The sequence below is a fragment of the Fundulus heteroclitus genome, chromosome 15 (assembly GCF_011125445.2).
Source record: "Fundulus heteroclitus isolate FHET01 chromosome 15, MU-UCD_Fhet_4.1, whole genome shotgun sequence".
In the NCBI taxonomy this organism is placed as follows: domain Eukaryota; kingdom Metazoa; phylum Chordata; class Actinopteri; order Cyprinodontiformes; family Fundulidae; genus Fundulus; species Fundulus heteroclitus.
Window position 1 is genome coordinate 26,824,393 of NC_046375.1, and position 6,961 is coordinate 26,831,353.

At 40.6% G+C, this 6,961-nt stretch overlaps 1 long non-coding RNA gene across 1 annotated transcript; it reads right to left on the bottom strand.

Moving 5' to 3' along the window:
* Positions 1-4,588: 4,588 nt before the first annotated feature.
* On the bottom strand, positions 4,589-6,664 carry LOC118566064. Its single transcript, XR_004932755.1, has 2 exons — positions 6,562-6,664; positions 4,589-6,300 (listed from the first exon to the last, which is right to left on the bottom strand). It is a non-coding gene; the product is annotated as an uncharacterized LOC118566064 (long non-coding RNA).
* Between the last annotated feature and the right edge of the window lie 297 nt (positions 6,665-6,961).

The window sequence follows — 6,961 nt, forward strand, 5'->3', positions numbered from 1 at the left end:
GTTCGAGGGATTTTAATGAAAGGAAAACTTACAAGGAGCAGGAGTTCAGGGAAAAACACAGGCTCGGGAACGGGCTCCAACAGAGGCGACAACGCAGGGGACAGAACACAGAACAACGCAGGAGGTGAATACAGAATTACCCGACAAGGTGGAAACAAACTGAGGGAGCATAAATACAGGCTGGGACTAATGCAACACAGGTGAGACAAATTAACTCATCAAGTCCACTGCTAGGGGATCCTGACACCGGTGCTAGTCATTTAGCCTTTGTCGCCTGGAAAACATGTGTGTTGCACACTTTGCAGCATCCTCTTCCAAGGCGTTTCTCTTTGTTATTCTGCCCCTTTCAGCCCCACCTGGCCTTTTTCTGTCTATTCCTTATTTTGCCTTCTAATCGAGCGACTCCTCCCGTTTCCTCTCATCCAGGAGTGCGAGCATGAGTGGAGCTAAATGGCAGTGTGGTATTCAGTGGTATATGCATTCTAAGTGATCAGCTAGGCATTTAAAGTGAATACAAAACATAACTTAATGCTTGTTTTATCTTTAGAAAACAAATAATGTATGTGTGTGTACATCGTCCCCCCACCCCCCCATACCGGCCCACAAATGAATCGGCCCATCGGTAGACAGCCGGTCCTCCTGATTACACAGCACGCTACTGCATGTGACTGACAGAGATGTCTAAATGTGAATACCAGGTGGAAGTGGGTTCAGCAATAGATGGTCTAAAAGCTTTTGTCAGAAATAATTTACATACTCTTCAATTGTCTAAAAGATAACTTCAACATCTTTCCAAAATCCATTCTATCTTTCCAATCAAAGTATTTGATTAAGTGTGGTGAACTCCTTTCTTACAGTGCATTCCCTAGTTCAGCTGGAACTTAAATGGAATATATGTATACTTGTGAGGAAACAGGGTTAACCACCTCCAGCAGTTTTACTTTTGCCTTTGTGTGGGCTAATCTTAGTGGTTTTTAAAACTGCTATATAACATTTACCTTACTTCACAGAAATGTGTAGCATGGATAAGAAAGTAGGCCCTGCCATCTAGTGGTAATGCTTAAGAATACCTTCAGCTGGTTAGGTTTCGTAAGATTGTCTGTCTGTCTGTCTGTCTGTCTGTCTGTCTGTCTGTCTGTCTGTCTGTCTGTCTGTCTGTCTGTCTGTCTGTCTGTCTGTCTGTCTGTCTGTCTGCCAGCATCCTTTGTCCCCAACAACCATTCTGATACTCAGTTCTAACTGCAATTAATTGCTGCCAGGTGTTTGACTATTACACTTTTCCAATAAAACCCAACTGAAATATTAACTACAAAATTAGGGTTTGACCTATGTGTGTATACTGGCATTGTCTGCTGCAGTCTTACACTAGATTTTCACCTAATTTTATTTTGTGTTGGGCAACTGCAGTATTTAATTAACCTCTTAAGGCAAGGCAAGGCAAATTTATTTATATAGCAGAATTCAGTACAGAGACAATACAAAGTGCTTTACATGATTAAAATATAGGAATAAAAGCAAGTAGGGATAGAATGTAGGAACAAAAAAGAACATTAAAAATAGTAAAACAGTTTAACTAGAACAGTCAAAGGCAATCCTAAACAAATGTGTTTTTAATCTTGATTTAAAAGAACTCAGGCTTTCCGCACTTTTACAGTTTTCTGGAAGTTTGTTCCAGATAAGTGGAGCATAGGAACTAAATGCTGCTTCTCTGTGTTTGGTTCATGTTCTAGGCATGACCTGAAAACCCCATAGGGTTTTAGACGCCAGAAAAAAGGCTGAAAAAGATCTGTTTCTTTCAAATCGTAGATCAATTGTCAGTCTCATTTACAGATATGTCAGGGGAGGAAAAAAAGAGAAACTGATCATTTTCAGAAATCAAAAAGCCTTTGTTCAGACTAAAATTATTAAGTCTTTGGAAGGTAAAATGCTTCATAAGACTGTTGTACCGAAGGCATCCACTAGGTGGAGCAACTGCACTTATTTTGTGGTCCTAAAGCATCTCCGAGGATGCAGCCCCAAGTTCCTGAGCGTCAATGATGGCAAATCTCGGAATTTTTAAAACAGTGTGAAAATGGAGGCTCGTCTCTGCTGTGCCGAGTATTTCTCCATATTTCGTGTGTGTGTGGGGGGAGAAAATGTGAGTAGTTGTGCTACGAGGATTCACACATAATGTTCCTCTCGGTTTACCTTGAGAAATATCCTCCCACTCTTCATCTGCTCCTTATCTCCATCTTGGAATTATCTGTAACATCTGCAAGAGGAAAGACTCCTGCCATGCCTCGGCCTATTCTGTCTCACAGATTCATCCTTCCTTGATGTCTCTTGACAGGCGCAGAAGCAGAAAGGTGACTGCAGCTTGCCCCGAAAATACACACAGCAGCTCTTTAAATAAACAGTGTGATCCTCCAGGTTGGGGTTGATGCAGGCTTGTCTCTCGGCTGCTGTCATAGCGACAGCAGCAGCAGCAGAACAGGAAGCTGGCGAGATGATAAGCAGCAGATAGAATCCAGAGCGCACATGAATATTTCATTCGTGGAGAGATGAAGGCAGAAGGAGAGTGTGGAAAAAAAAAAAAGCGCGAGCTTCTGTTGTTGTCCTCTCATCTGCTCGTTACTGCTTTTTCACCTCCCAAATTGTGCCAGATGGACAATTTTCATTATCTGACCAGCTTTTGTAATTAGTGGAGATAAGCTAGGAAATTATTGAAATTAGAAACAGGAAGGGGTCATGTCACTTTCTGTTTTTCTATAACCCTCGGGTAAAAAAAAGGGACTGAAAACATGAAAAAAGAGCTAAAATGCTTATGAGAAAAGGCCAAAGACAGTCCTACTGAAGGTAAAAAGAAAGATAGGAAAATCAGAGAATACATGATTTGACAAAATAACACAAAATAAGAGCAGGATAAGGTGAATATTTTTACCCCTTTATTTACTACTTACGCCCTATGTAAGTACTAAATAGTGCCACATCCTTTGGCCACATATTCTTGTGACATTATTCTCATTGTGTAACTTGTTGCTTAAACTATCGCGTAGTTTGAAAACTGGTTAGCAAAAATGTGATCATATTGGTTTCCAGCATACGATTTAATTGAGATAAACCTTCAGTTTATCAACAAATAACCTAATCTTTGATTGCTACACCCTCGTTAGTGTCCCTCGTTAGCCGGCTCGGCTTTGAAAGCAAGAGAGGGGAGAACAACACAGAGAGATGGTGTATGACGTCATACCATATTCCATCTAAATAGATATATTTAGTTCTTCACACCACTATTTTTTAGTTCTTTCTATCTAAAATAAACAAATGTTGCTCCTTTAAGTTAGAGAATCAAAGTTCATCTTAAATAATTAGGAATGAGGTCAAATTAGCTCTACTAATTTAAAACTAATTAAAAATAATTTGGTACGTATTCAACCCATTCAGAAGGCAACTCTGCATTAGATAAAACGTTATGTGAGAAAATAACACTTTAAAGTTGATTGACTAAATTGAAACTCAACTTTTATAACACTCAATTTTTAATTGATGTAATTATTTCTCTTGAAATAATTAGATTTGAATTGGTAACTTAAGATGGAAGAGGGCGACTTAAGGGGACAGAGGTTATGCTGGGAGCACATCCAGGTCACATGGCCATTAGTTTGATAGCTCTCTCTTAAGTTACACAAAATGCCGTTAATCAACATCAATGTTCCCTATCAATGCTGTACGAACGTTTATAGCACAATTACACGATTGCAGAGTTAAACAACAACAAGCGTTATGCTTAAACAAACTGTAGTTATGTTTACCTTGTTGGCAGGAAGGCTGTTAGGAAAGCTAAAAGTGGCTAATGCTAGTGGACACTTGGGAGTGATTTGTAATGTGAGGAAGTTTTTGTATGATCTCAGGAGACGTCCTGCTGTGAGAGCAGCCCTAAGGAAGTTTATGCAGTCTCTATTACTTATTGCAATCAGATTACAGACTGATAACGTCCTGTTATTCGTAGCTGAGGAGCCCATGTTGTGGTGGAGTTGATACAGAAGGACAGAAGAATTGAATTGCTTTATTGTCCCCCGTGGGGGAAATTACATTTCAGTACAACCCATCAAGAGAAAGACATACATGGGAGACAGGCCACTGAGGCCTTGCTGCCTTTTTCAAGGCAGTGCCCTTAACAGAGTATAGAAAAGGAATACATTGGGATGGACGACAAAAAAAAAAGGGCCGACAGTAGGAGGATGCAGATAAAAAACCCTCAGCACAAAAAAGCAACATATATACAACATCATAAGTATAACGTGCACAGCGAGTCAGAGGAGTGTGTATTTAGCACCATGTTCGTGTGTGTGTGTGTGTGTGTGTGTGTGTGTGTGTTATGGGAGTTCGGGTCATTTTGACCTTTTTCCCTGGCTCTCGCCGATGGAAGCAACAGGAAACCATCTGGAGTCGTTATTTACTAGGACTGTTCCAAAATATGTCAAGTAGCGGAATTAATCGCTCTGTTGTTGTACTTTTAGTGATAAACACTTCCCAGAATTTAAGCCCTGTTGCCAATTGACGTCAATAGTGTTTAACGCACACACATTATGTTCTTTTAAAAAGACGACCATTGTATTTGAATGTCAGAATTCGCTCCGGAAACCCGTTTGTACGTTTCTAGGCATAATAAAGACGAATTCTCGTTGTTAAGACAAAGGAACGCCATTTTCTCTGAGTCTTTCTTTCTTTTTATAAGGTTAATAGTTAAGTAATTCTCCCACAAAATTGGTGACCCCGACGTGATAGGAAAAAAGGGAGTTTTTGCCTTCCCGGACAGACGGCTTGGGTTCCCCCGCACGGACCTGGCCCCTCCGCGCTGGGGTGGAGGAGAGAGGACAGAGGTGAGTGAAAATACATTTTTTACTGCTCTGTCTTCTCCTCTCTCTGCTTGTTAGCGATGAATCTGCCGCCTGTGTAATTTGAATTGGGAAGAGCGTTGTTTGTGATTGATTGACAGACGGGAGTGGTCGTTCCTTTGGCTTGACATCTATTTGGTATTTTTCTACGTAGAAAAATAAGTTGTCTAAACATCAAAAGATTTGGAATGATATTTGCTTCCTCCACAGTTGGGCACACATGACAACTTAAAGAAGTGATTGGTTACTCCCAGCCGCTTTTATCGGATGTCCCGTCAAATATGACGTTAGAAGCGACGGCGTATAAGAAATGAATCGGACCAGTACGGGTCTTTGCTGAAGTTTTTCTAATATACATAACTTTTTAGAATCAAAGAGATCATTTCTGAAAGAATTGATCTTATAAATGTTCGGTTGGTCGGAGTCTTTAGGGCGCGGCCCTGTTAATGTAAGCGCTTGGAAAAAGAATAAGGCAGTTCTCGGATCATTCCATGCGTGGAACTCCGATGAAAATGTGGCCTTAACAGAGTTGACTGCAGTCTGTTTTTGGTTGAGTACTCCAGGTTTAGGCAAACGAGGTTAAAGCCTCCTATCAAATTTGAAGCAAAGAGGCCTTGCTGGTGCACGTGAAGTATAAATGTTTATTTTTAACTTTTTTTTTTTTTTGCTCTGGGTCCCATAAAAAAACCTGATTTAAATTTTCTGTGCGCACAGTTAAAATCCAGGAACATTGAACATTTGGACCTTTAAGAAAAACAATAAGTCTCCCGGGAGAGTGAGAGTGAAAGGAAAACGTGAGAATGTGGGAATGTTGAAAGGTGATGATTAAGAATGTGTGATTGTTGTTGACGTCTACGTGTGATTATAAAGGATGAGAGCTTTATTGGATGACTAAAACGCATGGATGAATGAAACTGCATGGTTGCTTTTGTTTTGTTTTTGTTTTTTGTTTTTTGTATTCAAGTCCCACTGTTAGAGGTAAAGTTGTCTAGGTTGATGAGCTAAAAAGTGCTTGGAAACTTTTATTGTTGTAAGGAAATCTTGGTGGACCAAGGTGTGTATACTTTTTGAAGCTGTTATGTTGTTAAGATGTGGGTGCAGGTATTTAAACTTTGTATTTGTAAGACTGTTTTGTTTGGGGAAGGAGACGGCTCCGTCTGCCTTTTTTGCCTGTCAGCGGGGCAGAACCACTGGCAGGCTGAGTTATTTTTAGCCTGTTAGTTAAAGACTGCCAAGTAGCTCTCTCCCCCGCCCGAAGGAAAATCTTGCACACAAACACTAAGTTCTCCTCAGGCAGAGGAACCACACATACAGCTCTACGTAGGCAAGGAGAGCCACACACACAACACTTTTCACTCCCTCCTCCCGGAGCGTTGCCCCTCCTCTCCCTCTCTCCCCCGCCCGAGGAGAGACAAAAGGACCTCTGAAAAAACAAAAAGTAAAAAGATTTTAGTCTCGCTTTCACGAGAGAAATTAACCCCGTATTGCATCTCAATTTTTTTTGTTTTTCTTAATGTGGATTAACGAAATGTGGACGATTTGTTAATCTGCGGAAACACACTAAATGACTGTCATCAGGACTCAATCAAAGTTCTGCAAAGATTAGCAGAGGGAGGACACAAGGTCTCCAAACAAAACTACAGTACTGTCAACCACAGGTAGATTACCTAGAAAAGACAAATACCTCAAGGAAGAGTTAGCATTTCACCTTCTCAACTGGAAGGTGTTAGCAAAGCTCCAAGTCCACGGACAGTCAGCGAAATGATGACATTGTTGGGAATGACAGGTTTCAAATGCAGACTGGATTGAAAACTATGCAGGAAAACAGCATCGTTTAGAGAACTCCTAAAAGAAGCAGGAAACCAGTTGTTTAAAGCAGTGTTAAAATGGACAACTGAAGCTAAAATAGCTTTTGAGACACTAAAACAGCACTACGATAAAGAATTTTACCTGTATGTAGCCAACAGAAAAACATGTACGCGTCAATGTACTAATGCAAGAAACCTCACCCCCACCAACTTGTCAGTGAGAGCCTGCGTCTGCTCCGCTGTCCCCTGACCAAGAAAAAAAAAAAAAAAAAAAAA